This window comes from Rattus norvegicus, chromosome 16, assembly GCF_036323735.1.
Source record: "Rattus norvegicus strain BN/NHsdMcwi chromosome 16, GRCr8, whole genome shotgun sequence".
Lineage (NCBI taxonomy): Eukaryota > Metazoa > Chordata > Mammalia > Rodentia > Muridae > Rattus > Rattus norvegicus.
The window spans coordinates 85,265,227-85,279,938 of NC_086034.1; the positions used below are offsets into that span (position 1 = coordinate 85,265,227).

The 14,712-nt window shown below is 49.9% G+C and overlaps 1 long non-coding RNA gene across 1 annotated transcript in view; it reads left to right on the forward strand.

The window, feature by feature from the left end:
• Positions 1–10,817: 10,817 nt before the first annotated feature.
• LOC134482423 (uncharacterized) overlaps positions 10,818–14,712 on the forward strand; it is a 51,536-nt gene continuing 47,641 nt past the window's right edge. The window contains exon 1 of the long non-coding RNA XR_010058504.1: positions 10,818–10,934. This is a non-coding gene — a long non-coding RNA (uncharacterized LOC134482423). The remainder of the gene's footprint in view (positions 10,935–14,712) is intronic.

A 14,712-nucleotide genomic window follows, 5' to 3' on the forward strand; every position in this document is an offset into this window, starting at 1 on the left:
GCTGATCTAGTCACAGCAGGCTGTGGATCTCCAGGCCCCCCTGACTGACCATTGCCTAACTTTTCCTTTAGCCCAGACTCAATGGAGCCAGAGCCAGAGGCCTCTGGGCCTCCAAGGGGAAGCCGCTGCTGAGAAGCAGTGAATTCTTACAGAGTGGGGTAAACATCACCTTTTCCCTAGTTGACCTGCTCTTGTTGCAAATACACCCACCCTTGCTGCTCAGGTTACAAGTTTAGACTTGACCTTGAGCCAAATTGCTTGTTTTCTGCTTCTTGCTGGGTTTTACACAGGAGGCGACTGGGCGGACTGCTTGGACACAACCCGGACCCTGTGCTCTCCGGGCGGCATACTTATTTCTATGAAGTGATAGTTAAGGCGGCACAGGCGCCTGGAAGGCCACGCCCCATTCTGGAAAGATGCATCGGTCGCTGATCCAACCTTCTTTGTAGTCCTGTAGGATGAGATCTGACGTCAATTTGTTTAATCCCTTGTTTGATCTTGGGGTGCCATATGCTCCGTGGGGGTTCAACAGAGGCAATCACAGGATGTCCTGGAGTACAGGTGGGCAGTCTTGGACCTAGAGATTAGTGACATCATCAGGTTGAGAAACGCTGACGTGTAACAAACCCCTCAGACCTGAAACAGCACTGGGTGGGGAATTCTTCTTCTGCAGCCAGACTCCAGTCACCTCTGCCTGCCTGGATCCATGAAGTCCATTAGTGAATCCTCCCTTTGTGAAGCAGAGCTTTCAGACTGCACCCTTAGATGGACTCAGGGGTCTTTTTTGCGAGGCCACTGGCCCTGTGGGGACCTGTCTGCTGCTGTGACCTCTGGCCCTGCTAGATGTGTGGAGCCTGCCCGGGACAGGATCTTCCCTCAGGCACTGCCCCTCAAGTGTAGAGGCTTTCCCTGGAGAGGTGTGACAGCTACGGGTGGGGTACCAGGTGATGATGTGTCAGAGAGCTGGGCACCAGATGCCACTGAGGTCTCAGCGTGTGGGATTCATTCCCCTTCCCATTCTCGGAGTGAGCCCCAGCACACTCACAGAATTTTCTTCCAGTTCCCTCCCTAGCCAGGAACCGAGCACCTTGCCATCGGCCTGCCTCCACATACACAGAGATTCTTAAGGGGAATTCAGGCACATCCAGGCAAAGCCCCAAGTGTGCAGAACCACTGCCCAGGCCAACTCTCTCCTCTCCCCTGTCAGGATGCATAGCCAATTACTTCCTACCAGATCCTCTCTGTGTCTCTTCAGTCTTTTTTGGCTACTCTCTTTAGAGCCAAGCCAACTAACACCATCCTGACAATGCCAGAATTAAGATCTCTCTGGGTCTATCTCCCCTACCACCACCACCACAACCCTGCTCTGTTTCCTTGTGTGCTCCAAACATCAAACCCTCCATCGCCATCACACTATGTTGTCCCCACCCATTAGGCTTATTGACCTAATTGTTATTTGTGTTAGGAACTGGGCTGGACCTTGTGGAAGAGAAGAAGAGGTGGGTCAGTGAGATGACTTGAAGACCTGAGTTCAAGGTCTGACACTCACACTAAAAGAGGCAGTGGTACACGGCCATTCCAGTACTCCTACAGAGAGTTGGGAACCGGAGAAAAGAGATTTGCACAGAAGCGCTGCAGGATGGTTGATCTGGAGTACACGGCTTGATAGAGAAACAAGAGAGACCCTGCTTCAAATACAAGATGGCGGGAGAGAATGGCTCCCGAAAGCTACCCTCTGAACTGCATATGCACACACGCGCGCACGCACGCACACACATACACACACACACACACACACACACACACATGCACGCATGCACACACACAGCATACACACACAGCATGCATGAACACACACACATGCACACATGCACACACACGGCATACACACACACACACACGAACATTAACACTTGCAAGCACTTGAGTACACACAACAGATTAGAAATAAATAAAACGTTTTAAAAAGAAAGAAAAGTGAAAAAGCCCATTATTCAGAAAACTGGCTACTTCTCTCTCTTTCTCTGAGATTGAGCATCACACAATGTGTATCCCTGAACGTTCTCGAACTCAGTATGTAGCAGATGGTGACTTTAATATTCTGATGCACTTCTACTCTGAATGCTGACATTACAGCAGTGCCCGCCACACCTGGTTCATGCCAGGACAGATTCATGCTACACAAGCATACCATTAGTTGAGTTTATTTGTAAGACACATTTTGCCCAATGATGTCAGATTTTCTTGACCTGTCGCAAGGGAGAAGATGAGGGAATCATGGGGAGCAGAAAATCCTTGCTGGAGTTGGGTAGGAGGCTCACTGTAAGGTCTACAAGGATCTTGGGGACTTAGAGACATGGAATTATGGAAGACAGAGACACCTAGCATGGCCCTTAAGGAAGGGTGGTGGCCTTGGAGTTTGAGATGGTGAGACGCAGAGGATGATACACTAAAACTGGTATCCATGAGAGGTCAGAGTAGGCCAGGGGGCATGGAACAAGACAGTTCTCTCCCCACTTCTGGCCCCTATGTCTGCCACACTAAACAAGTGCCCTACCACAGAGATGCCTACCTCCAGCCCTAAGAGCCAGACTTGGCATCAGTAAGCCAGATCGGGGATAGGGAAGTTCACACAGGAGTAGCAGTAACGGGGGAAGGCAGAAAGAAGTTCTAGTCCCCTGAAGGGGATGTCAGAATGATCAAGACTTCTGTTTACTGGCTCTGCATTACACGCTGTTCATCCTTCTGGTTTCTGCAGAAGCAGGCAGTGGCTGTGTGAGAGGCAGGTGATGGGTCTCCAGGACACACGGTTTCATAGAGCCCTCGCACACTGGGCCTTCTCTAAGCTCTGTTCCTGACTACCAGCCTCACCGTCTGTAGTAGCTTTCTTGTTATGTCTTGATTTTTTTCCTGATGCAGTCCCAGGTCTAGGGCTGGTGAACAGGGCTCTGGGCCGCCATCTTCATCCTTCTCTACCTATTCACAGGGACTCCACAGGGTCCCTGAGTCACTTCTGAGTATCACTGAGCCCCGGAGACCTGTATTTTCTGCAGCACTAGGAGGGGCTGGGACACGTTGTTCTTCAGCATGGTCCATGCCGAACACTGGATAACGTTCTGCACGGAGACCAAGGCTTAGAGTCCGAGTCTTATCAGCTGTGTAACCTGGATTTTTCTTGGATGTGAAACATAAGACGGATCAGCCACCTGCCCCAGATGTCTGTGACTTGGTAAAATAATTCTGACTTGGTGAGTTAAGTTTGGTGTTGGAGGTAAGGACCCCTTCCCTAATAATATCCCAGAGACATGACCTCTGATGTCCTCCAAATTAAAGCCGTTTCTCCAGTCCCTTTCCCTATTTTATTTCTGAGATTACAACTATACACATCCTCTCCTTCCCTCCCTTCAAACACCTCTCATATTTCTTCTCTGATCTCCATCAAATTCATGGACTCCCTTTCCAATAATTGTTATTATATGCACATATATGCACACATATGCCCACACATATACAAGTCCCTGAGCCTCGGGGGAGGGGCAGGAGTGTCTTGTAACTAACTGGTTTAAACTGCTCAGGCTTCCCATGTGTGTGTGCTGTGTTAGCATAAGAATTTTCCAAGGGTGGTGCAAATGTTGCTGTGGGACTTAGAGATGAGGAGCTGATGACCGAGAGCCAAATCTATATTCTGAGATACAATGAATATGTCTCAGTCGTTGTCACCTTTTAAAGCAAAAAAAAAAAAAAAAAAAAAAAAAAACCACCATGCATTTGCACCTGGTGGTCGAAGAGAGAAGACAGTGGCTGTATGACCCAGTGAGTGGCTGGGCCCTTCTACAAAGTTCCAGTCTGGGTTCTGGGAGGCTTCTAGTCCTAAGAGTCAGGATGAGGAGCTTGGAGGGAAGCCGTAGGTCAAGCCCGCCCAACACGGTGGTTACAAATACAAGATATCTGGTCTGCTCTGGTGAGGTTAAGGGAGGCTGCCATTACTGTTTCTGTGTTAAGATGGGTGGTGGTATATCTGTCTTTACTACATGAAGCTATTCCTTAGCTCTGCCCCTTCATTATCTCTTGCCATTATTGTCTTCCCCCATCTTCACTCTTTACCTCAGTCTCCTGTATCTTCCCAAACTGCGTCCACCCGCCAAACCTGCTCCTAGGGTTCCTTCTTTGTGGGGTGAGCCTTCTTCCATCTGTTCATGCCACCCTACAGGGACGCTTTCTACTCTGGGAACAGCTTTGCTATCTTGTAGAATCATCCGCCTTCACTGGCATCTATTCTGCGTCAGTGCCCACTTTCTAGCTTGTGGGGTCCCTGTGTATGCATAGACCTTGCTACCCCTGGGCTATACACTCCAGTGGCAAGGGCCCATATTGGCCTTGCTTCATGGCAGCATCCTTCCCACTCCAGGCGTGTAAAAAAAAAAAAAAAAAAAAAAAAAAAGACTGATGGTCCCAGGACTCAAAGATCCCGCTGTGTTGTCCGTGCCTTGATGCAAGTGCACTCTGGTTATAGCATCCATGCATCAACATCAACAAAATCCAGGAGCCATACGCTGTGTTTATCTCTGCCTCAAATGTCTGAAGTGGAGGAGGCTACAGCCATGGAAGTTCACTGACTCAATGAACAGATATCTATTAAATGCCCGGTATGTTCCAAGTATCGTGTGTCGACATGCCTCCCTGGGCTCCCCAAGGCCTTGTCCTCAAGAACGATGTAACCTGGATTAGGAACGGGTCAGATGATTCTGAATAATGAAACTACACAGGTCAGAGCAGCAAGCGGATGAGGCCAGGTGGGGGGGCGTGTCCTGCTGTCTCGGGCACATAGAAACTTAGACGGAGCTGTCAGGGAAAGGCTTGTGCAAACAGCCCGACAGGAGAGTTCATATTTTATATTGTGAATGCTCTGGGGCATGGTGGGAAAGGAAATATTTGAAATGTAATTTATACATGACATTTGTGTGAGTTTTTGAATGTAACTTAACTACTTTTCCTTGGCCCTACGTCATAACACTTCTAGAGATGATGGCGAAATTAATTGAAAAATGTGACAGAGCCCACATTTATTCATATTCATATTCATTCATTCATTTGTTCGTTCGTTCATTCATTCATAAACCCACGTTGGATAGCTTTGAATCTATCTTAATTTTCACCTAAGAATCAGAGTCCCTAATATCAACTTAACGAACATGTCTGTACTTAGCCCCTGCCTTGCCCGTGAGGTGGCGTTTGGCTCTTGACTTTGGCCAGTCTCTTTGACAGATCCTCCTAACTTTGCTCGGTGTCTTGATTGTGACTAACGGATGCGTTAAGACACAGCTTGTGTAAGGTGTCGTGTACTGCTCACCACCACAGCACTGTGGTTATAAAGCATACCGTGTTTGTTTTCAAAACAAATAGAGTTAAAAAACACATAAGGCCATTACATAGTTAGCTTCATGTGCGGCAGTTGTAGGAATAATAGGAACGGATACTGTGCCAAGTTTCTCCCAAGGGGAAGGTTTTGGAAAGCCACGGCATACAGATAGAACACGGGCTGTGTGAAGAGGCCCCGTTGTAGGTACCTACATCTCTCACTCAGTTCTCTTTCCTGTGTGGGTCCACCTATCCAGTGCTCTGACACCGCCAAGCCATGCCCCATCCTTTTCCCTCCCCTCGGCCTTCACTCCTGGAAAGCGTAACAGGTCTGTCTTAACACTTCTAAAATGTTTTCACTTTAAAAATAGCAACCGAGATGGGTCTAGAGAGAAATCTCAGCGGCTAAACGGTTAAGCATGTGCTCCTCCTAACAGAGGATCTGGGTTCAATTCCCAGAACCCACATAGGGTGGTTCACAGCTACTTCTAAGCCCAGTTCCATGGGATCCAAAGTTCTCTTTCAGAGTGAGTGTTCAGGTCAGAAAGGACCCAACAGGCAAAGCTGTTTTGCAAATGAAAATGGGAAAGTCAGAGAGGTGGAGGTTTCTGGCGCGGTTCCTGCTGCCCTGGGAAGTGCTTTGTCTCTTGCTTGTCAGGGCAGCTTGGAGGCCTTGAGAACAGCCCAGGAGACTGCCTGGGCTTGGGGAGAGCCAAGGCTCCATTGTCTCCTTGCACCCTCCTTTTCTTCCGGCTTTCTTCATGACTCAGGGTCACTCGGGGCCCTACTCGCCAGGCCAACAAGCCCTCTCCCCCTAGGTCTGTCCTCGGTTTCCAAGCAACCAGGAGATGCATTGGCTCTTCCTCCGTCATTTACGGAGGTGGACATCTGGGACCTGAGCCGAGGACTCTGCCGTCATCGGGGCTTGGACAGACGTGCGCACCCTGGGACGCGAAGCCAGCTTACAAGGGGTTGAGAAATCAGCTTGTCCACGGAGCCAGATCCCCCTGGCAACGTTCCCTCCCCTATAGACAGCGAAAGGCAAAGCCCCCGAGAGGAGCTAAGTGAAAGTGCATTTCATTGAGCCGGGGTTTGGTTGCAAAATAGATAAACTCGCACCGTCTCCAGGCCAACGGGATTCAAACCGCCGAGATGTTGACCAAGTTGGCCCTGCCTTCTGAAAGTCTCTCGCTCCACCGGAATGAGCTGTTTCGTTGGGATCAGCCCTCAAAGGGGAAAGTGTGAGTGAGCCAGAAAATGAAGCGAACCGAGTCCCCCTAGAACATTTGATTGTAACACTGGGCATCCATCCAAATCCCAGGGGCCTTTGCCCCAGAAGAGATTGTGGCTTACTGGTGACGCTGGATAGAGGTCACCCGCAGCATGACGGAGAAGCCAGGCAAGAGCCCCTGCTTTAATGCCCCTCTATAGGTCTCGTTAACGGAGAGTCATGTGATGTGGTAGTACCCGGAATGATTTGTTTTCAGACCGTTCACAGAGCTGTGTAGTTGACACACCGCGATTCAGTCTCGGAACATCTTTCATCAGACCAGAAGGAACCCTGCATTCATGAAGTCACCCACAGTCCCATCTACCCCAGCTTCAGATCCATGGACGCCTAGGTATGCGGATTCAACCCCTTATGGGTGACTCATGCTGCCTTCCGTGCCAGTGTTTCTGTGACTGCATAATATTTTTGTTCCTTCATTTTTGAAATCGGAAATACAAACAACAAACAATCGAACCAAAGGTGTCATCTTTGATCACGCCAGCCCTGATTTAACAATGCCTAACTAGCGATCGCAGTCCTTTTCATGGCTTTGTTGAGCCCCCCACCCCCTGATGCGTTCATACTGCATCTGGGGGTCACTTTCCTGCTGCTTGAGTGTGCTTGACTAGCACTCTGGACCGGGTGACTGCCACAGGTCTGCTTTGTCAGATATGTCTTTAGGATGGGGAAAAAGGCTCTCTGAGCTCACTGCTGGGGGCCGGGAGCATCTGTTCTGGGCCTTGGGCAGTTCCTAAGGTTTTTCCAGTGAGGGGCTGAACTTGTGTGTGGCTGTAGGGTTGTAGACTCAGTATGAGAAGAGCCAATCTTTAGTTTCAGACATTTGTTGAGAAAACGTATCTATGTCCTCCCTATGGGCTGCCATTCTGTGACCTGAAGGACTGAGGAGAATAGTTGGTGGCTTCATGCCACTGACAACCCATGCAGGGGACAAGGATTCCACTTGGACAAGACAAGAGTAATCGTGAGCCAGCGCCACCTCCCAGCGAGGCCTTCCATACGCTCAGTCAGAACACAGTACCAGTGAGCCAAGTGGAGGACAGGCAGAGGCAGGAGGTCCCTGTGAGTCCCAGTGGGTTCCCTGGGCGGTGAAGGCACTGTCACATGCGGCAGTGAGACCCTTGGGAGTCACCTCACTTCCCCCTAGGGGTCGGACTGCAGGGGTCTGCACAGAATACAGGAGGGGAGCTTGGAGCCCTCGGCACAGGATACCTACCCAGCCTCTATGTCTCACGGGCCGAGAGAGAGCAGGGTGCACTGCACCCTTGCTGCGATAGCCTTACATTTCCCCTGTGAAGCCTGCAGGAAGTTTGCAGGCTCCAAGGGCCATGTTCCCTGCTCTCAGAGCTGTTGTTGCCTTTCTTGCTAGGGAAACAGGAGCAACCACTAAGCTTGCCTTTGGGAAATCTGAACCAAGACATCCAGGAGGCTGGCCATAGATTGAGCTATCTCTTCACCGACAGTTACCACCCGCTAAACACGTCACCCTCAGGTCCCTGTGAGGTGGTCAGGTGTGCTGGGATGGAGAAGACAGCACCTAGTAGCCTGGGATGGAGAGTCGCCTGGTGGTGGGAGTGGTGGACGGGCTGTGCTGTCTCCTTTGAGTAAAAGGACAGGCTGCCAAGTGCTGCCTGGCCTCGGTTGGTTGGCAGAGGCTCCTCCTGGCACCATGTGGGATGTGAACTTCCCCCTCAATTCCTGGATTTATTTTGGGATAATGGGCTGTGGAAAGGTTACAGGAGGCTGAGTCTGGCCTGAAAAGGAAGCTCCAGTCATGGCCAGAGGACATGGGGCTGAGGCTGAAGCTGACTTAGAGTCTGCCTCCTCTGGAGAACAATGCCATTTGAGGGTCCATGCGGTGGCCATTGTCAAAGCCTTCTGTTGGTGGTGGCTATGATGTCCTCCTTGACGCCCACTTCATCCCTGTATCAGGGCTAATTAACTTGGTGTGCTTGTTTGGTGGGGGACCCTCTCCCTCCGCCGCTGTGTAGTGGGTGCTTTAGAACAAGTTGCAGACCATCTCTGAGGAGGAGTCTTGGGCTGTGTTTTCAGGGCTGCTCAGTTTGCACAAGAGGCCCTCTGAGGATGCACTAACATCCCGTGGGATCCCAGAAGCAGAGTCGGGGGGGGGTCATTTCAAAGCCCCCCCCCTTCTCCCCAGGTTTGCTTTTCCTGTAGCAGACAAGTCTTCCAGGCTCCCAGGCAGCTAAGCTGGAGGAGCCATGGTGGAGTCGGTAGTTAATAGCTCCTTGTCCTTTCTGCACAGGATATTGTGGAGCTCACGCTTGACTGACAGCAAGCTATTTGTTTCATTGTAGCTGTAGCTGCAGTCTACTAAGGTATCAGGAGAGCTCCCTCCTCCCCGCCAGCTGCACTCTACTAAGATATCAGGAGAGCTCCCGGTTCCCGTCAAAAACTCACCAGTTACCTTTCTGTGGTGATCAAATACCCAACCAGAAGCAGCTCAAGGCTGGAGAGGTTGATTTTGGTGCAGTGTTGGGTACAGATGGCTGTGACAGAGAGGATGCAGCTGTAGGGGATCTTAGAGCTGTAGGAGCGCGAGTTTGTTTGCTCACACCCTGGAGAGGATTAGTCTGCCCAGGGTTGACAGGAAGTGGGACTGGACCCCTCCTGAGAAGCAACAATCCACCCCCCCCCCCCACTTTCCCTGTTCCACCTGTGCTGGGAGGAATCGCAGGAGCGTGCCAGCAGGGATGGGGTAGTAAGTCCTGGGGGGAGAGAGAGGGGGGAGAGCAACTCGCCACAGACTTGTAATGCCTTAGACTTTTAATCACAGCCTTTCAGGCTAGAGGGCCAGAGAACCGGATCTAAACACTCCACCCGTTTCCAGCGGGACTTTGGTTTTCCCTGGCAACTTGAAGCCATTTGAAAAAAAAAAAAATCAAAAGACTAGAAGAAGAAAGGTTGAGTTTTCAACCTGGCAAAGAAGCTCAGGTGACCTCCTCCAGTGTCAAACAAGCCTCCAGTGCAGCCCACCTCGGGGCTCCCTTCCCTTGAAGGCCGGTTATCAAAGGAGCCTTTGCTTTTGTTTTTAAACCCCATTCTCTGTGAAGAAAGTGTCTGCTCAGGCCGTTCCCCCTTCCCCCGCCTCGGGTGGGAAACAATATTATTTTGACTGGCTGAATTTCTTTTCTTTTCTTTTCTTTTTTTTCCTTCTTCTTCTCTCCCTTAGAATCTGCCCCTTTATTCCCAAATGTAAAATCCAAGCTTCAAAGCAAATCCTCCTCCAGTCAGTGCCAAATAAGGCAAGAACCCTCACAAAGCCTGGGTTTGTCAAGCCCTCCGGTCAGGTTTCAACTAGGCTTCAGCAGGGCATTCCTGAAACAGTGCAGGCCGCCCCTACCTCCAGGCACTTAGCAACACGACGCCTTTTGAATTTGCTTAAAACTATTAAGAAGTAATTAAGCAGTTAAAGGGTCTTTTTCAGCCGAGCTGAGGTTGGGGAGGGAGAATCAGTTGAGTGAAAGGAAGCGAGGCCATTCCCTCAACCTCCCTTTCCTCTGAGCTGACCTTGCAGCCTAATACGTTCATCCTGTATTTTTCTGCTACTGCCAATTTATGGCCTACAGGAAACTAATCTTGTACAATAACTACCTTCCTGTACTTAGTTCCTAAGTACAGCCAAATGGATTTGGTGGCGAATGGGCTCCCCAGCCGTTCCTGGGAAACAGTGCTGAGCCCAGCACGATCTGATAGGGGCTGCCGCTCTTAACGGACTGTCCGTATAAGTAGGTTCCTGTTTTGGCGGCCCTGCACTTAAGACGAGAAAATAAAAAGCAGTCCTCCAGCCCCGCCTACCACAGTGGTTTCAATTCCAAGCCAGAGAGGGAGGCGGGCTTAGAAACGTGCTGGAGAGACACAGTCACCCTGAGTTTAGGGAGGGAGACAAGGGCCACCCACCAACGTCATGTCACCAAAATCTTTGATGAGAAGCGGGAACCTGCTTTGTGATTAAGGAGAAAAAAAATATTCGCATAGGATGAAATTTCTGTAATGAGCTAATGAAAGATGTTCTCATTTCAAAGTCAAATATATTCCTTAACTGGGAGGGGGGAAGAGGAGGAGGAGGGGGAAGGGAGGGAGATCTGGAAGAAAGGAGGTGAGAGGTCAAGAGGGGGGAAGGGGGAGGAGGAGGGAAGAGGAGGAGTGGGGAGAAGAGAGAAGAAAAGAAAAAAAAGAGAAAAACTTTTCTTTTGGAAGGAGGGGTAACCCCAGAACCAGGCTGAGGTGGCTCGAATTAAAATGGAGGATACTGACAAACGTCAAGGTAACAAATGTGTAAACTCACCACCGTGTGTGCAAGTGAGTGCATGCGTGTGCGCGTGTGTGTGGTGCGGGCGGTGCGTGTGCTTGCCTGCCTGTGGGCGCACATTCCTGTGAGCACTGAGGCATTCCTCTTTTATCTCTCTCCACCTTATTCTCTTGGAGACAGAGCCTGGAGCTCCTCAGGTGGCTGCACTGGTTTGTCAGTCTCCCGTTTCTGCCTCCTCCGGACAGAGGTCACTTGGGTGCCCCTCCCTCACCGCCCAGCTTTCAGATGGGTGCTGGAGATCTGAACTCAGTTTCTCAGGTTTTGATACCTCTTCAGAAATACAAACCCCTGAGGTGAGAAAAAGGCTCTCTGACAGCCCCCCACCCACCCCAGCTTGTCTCCCCTCCCCTCTCCTCACAGCCTCGATGAGAAGCTCCCCGGGGCTTCACTGGCTCCCTAACTCACTGGAGGAAGCAGGGTTTCATGTCCACATCGATCTAACTGCAAACTGCACCCACTTCCTGTTCATTTTGTTCTGTAACTATAATGGGCTTGATGATGCAAAGGGAGATGGGGCTTTCTTCAGAAAGGTTGGAAACTTCACCAGGACCGCAGGACGGGAATAGTCTCATAGAGGGTTAGAGAGGCAGCAAGGAGGCTCACAAGTCCACACTGTGGCCCAGGCGTTGGGACTTCTCAAACGTTCTGTGGGTCATGATAAGAATTTGCATCAGGGATGGGAAGGAACCACGTTACTCTGCAAAATGTGTAGTTCCCTGGGGCTTCAGGCTCCTGTGGTCTGCAAGGTTGACTAGCTGGGCCAGCCGCTGTGAAATAGGCTTGAATCAGAAAGAATGGCTCCTGGGCTTCTCCCTGTCACTGATGCCCACCTAGTAGGATCACGAGGAGATCGTAATGAACACACATGTCACATCCCTGATATAAAAACTGTACCCCAAAGATTCTTGATGCCAACAAGCAGCCAACATATTATTATTAATAATACATCATATGATTTAAGCAGTACCTTTGAAGGGTAGAAATTGTATGTAGGCCTGTGTGGGAGGGACCTGATAGTCTAGAGTGAGATAGAACAGCTAAACGAGGATTGTTGGAAGTATCTGCCTGGGAGAGTCAGGAAGGGGGCTTTACTCCTGTGTCATTTAATGGCTCTTCTCTCTCCTCATCCTGAAACTCACCAGGTTCCTGTGTGCAGGCCTCACCAGGCTGCCGTGAGCAGGCTTCATTCTGTGTGGTCTCCCTTATAAGGCTGGGCTTAGGCAGGAGTCAGGAATGAACTGAAAGGGCTGTGTCTCACACCAGGTGCTGGGAATGGTTCCTAATGGAGAGAGAGAGAGAGAGAGAGAGAGAGAGAGAGAGAGAGAGAGAGAGAGAGAGAGAGAGAGAGAGAGACAGGGAGACAGGGAGACAGGGAGACAGGGAGACAGGGAGACAGAGAGGCAGACAGAAGCTGGTTACTTGCCTCCAGTAACAGTGGCAGTCAAGATCCAAGTCACAGCTTGGGTGAGGTGCTCTGATCGTAGAGGCCTCTGCTAAATCATGGCTCATTACTTGAAGCTGCAACGAGACCTGTTTGTTCTTACCATACTTGGTCCCTTTCTGCCCTAAGACCTGCATGGGGACCTCCTTTGAAGGTGCTGAGAGGCCCATGCAGGGTGACCCCTTGCTGCGTTCCTCTGTGCTGTCACTCCCACACCAGCCTTGTTTGCCAATGCCTCTCACAGCGCTGGGCCAACGTGGCCCCCCGTGGAGTAAGTGCTATCCCTACCACAGCCGAGAGATGAGCTGCAGAGTAGATATGTGGAGTGATCTGGGCTTGTCCCCTGGACTTCATACGTCCTGCACCCTTCCTCTCCTCCCTCAGCTGTCTCTCTCTTTGCCACCCAGAAGGGCTAGCCTGGATGGGATAGTCAGAAGACATCTGTGACCACTGGAATGAAGAGGTGACAGGCTATTAACAGCCAAGTGCAAACCAGGGCCGACTCTGGGCTCAGGCAGCACTGCAGAGAGTTTGCAACCATGGCGAGATTTCCTGTGTGCTTCTAGACACAATGGCTGAAATAGTTGAGATGAATGGAATAACTTTGTGCTTAGCCCTGCATGCCGTCATTGCCCAAATATTTGAAAGAAAAAGCCCCCTCAAGCCAAGAATAATGGATGGAGAGCTCCCAACCCATCAGCCCTTTATGCTGAGTGTGTTACTGACGAACGAGGTTGGGTTACAAGACCATCTGCGGCTTCACCTCCCTGAATGGGACACAATTCCAAAGAGTGAGTTCAAATTGTAGGATTTAGGGGTTAGTTTCCAGAAAGTGAGGAGGAAATCAAAACCTACAGGTGTTGGGGGCTGGGCGGGTGCCTTTCATGGCCTTAGGGCTTGTGAATAAGCTATATTGAATGTAATCACAGGACTTTTGGTCTTTGATATTCAAGACCATGCCTGTAAAATAAAGACAAACACTGCTCGGTCTCCCCAGAGGCAGGAAGTGTGTGAGTGTGTGTGTGTGTGTGTGTGTGTGTGTGTGTTGTGTGAATGCATGATGCATGTATGTATGTGAATGCATGTGTGTGGGAGTGTGTGTGAGAGTGTCTATGAGTGTGCATGTGAGTGTATGTGAGTGTGTTTATAAGCATGTGTCTGAGTGAATATGAGAGTATGTATGAGTGTGTATGTGAGTGTGAGTGTGTATATGTGCGTGAATGTGTATGTGTGTAAGTGTATGTGTGTACGTGAGTGTGTATGTGTGTGATTTACATGAATGTATATGCGAGTGTATGTATATAATTGTGAGTGTGCGTGAGAGTGAGTGTTTATGAGTGTGCATGTGAGTGTTTATATGCATATGTGTGAGTGTATATGAGTGCATGTGAGAGTGTATGAGAATGTGAGTGTATATGTGTATTTATATGAGTTATGTGTGTATGAGTATATGTATGTATGAGTGTGTTTATGTGAGTTGTGTGTGCAGGTGTGTACATGTGAGTGTATGTGAGTGTGTGTTGAGGGAGTACAGGGGAACAAAGACAGAACAGTGAGAAGGAATTAGTTCCCCTGCTCTATAGCACAGTGGGGTTATTTCTGTCAGGAGTCATTTATTGTACTTTTCAAATAGCTAAAAGAAAGGGTTTGAGTGACCCCAGCCTACAACACGCCCAGTTTGAGATGGCAGGAGTAGTGATCTGCTGGGCTGGGGTTGATCACTGAATCACATAGATGTTGGAGCATCACCCTGCACCCAGGAACAGGATCAGCTATCATGCCAGTGTGCTGGCTAGTTTTATGTCAAGTTGACATAAACTAAAGTCATTTAAGAAGAGGGAAGCCCAGTCAAGAAAGTGCCACACTACAGTAGCCTGTGAGCCAGTTTCCAGATTGATGATTGGTGTGTGGAGGGCCCAGCTCAATGTGGGTGGAGCCATCCTTGGGCTGGTCATCTTGGGTTCTATGAGAAAGCAGGCTGAGCAAGCCAGGGGGAACAAGTCAGTAAGCACACTCCTCCATGGCCTCTGCATCAGCTCCTGCCTCCAGGATCCTGCCTTGAGTTCATGCCCTGGATGATGGACTTACAAGGTGTAAGGTGAAATAAACCATTTCCTCCCTAAGTTGCTTTTGGTCAAGGTGTTTTATTACAGTAATAGAAACACACACACACACACACACACACACACACACACACACACACACAGAGAGAGAGAGACAGAGAGACAGAGAGACAGAGACAGAGAGAGACAGAGAGACAGAGACAGAGAGAGACAGAGAAAGGTAGTATAG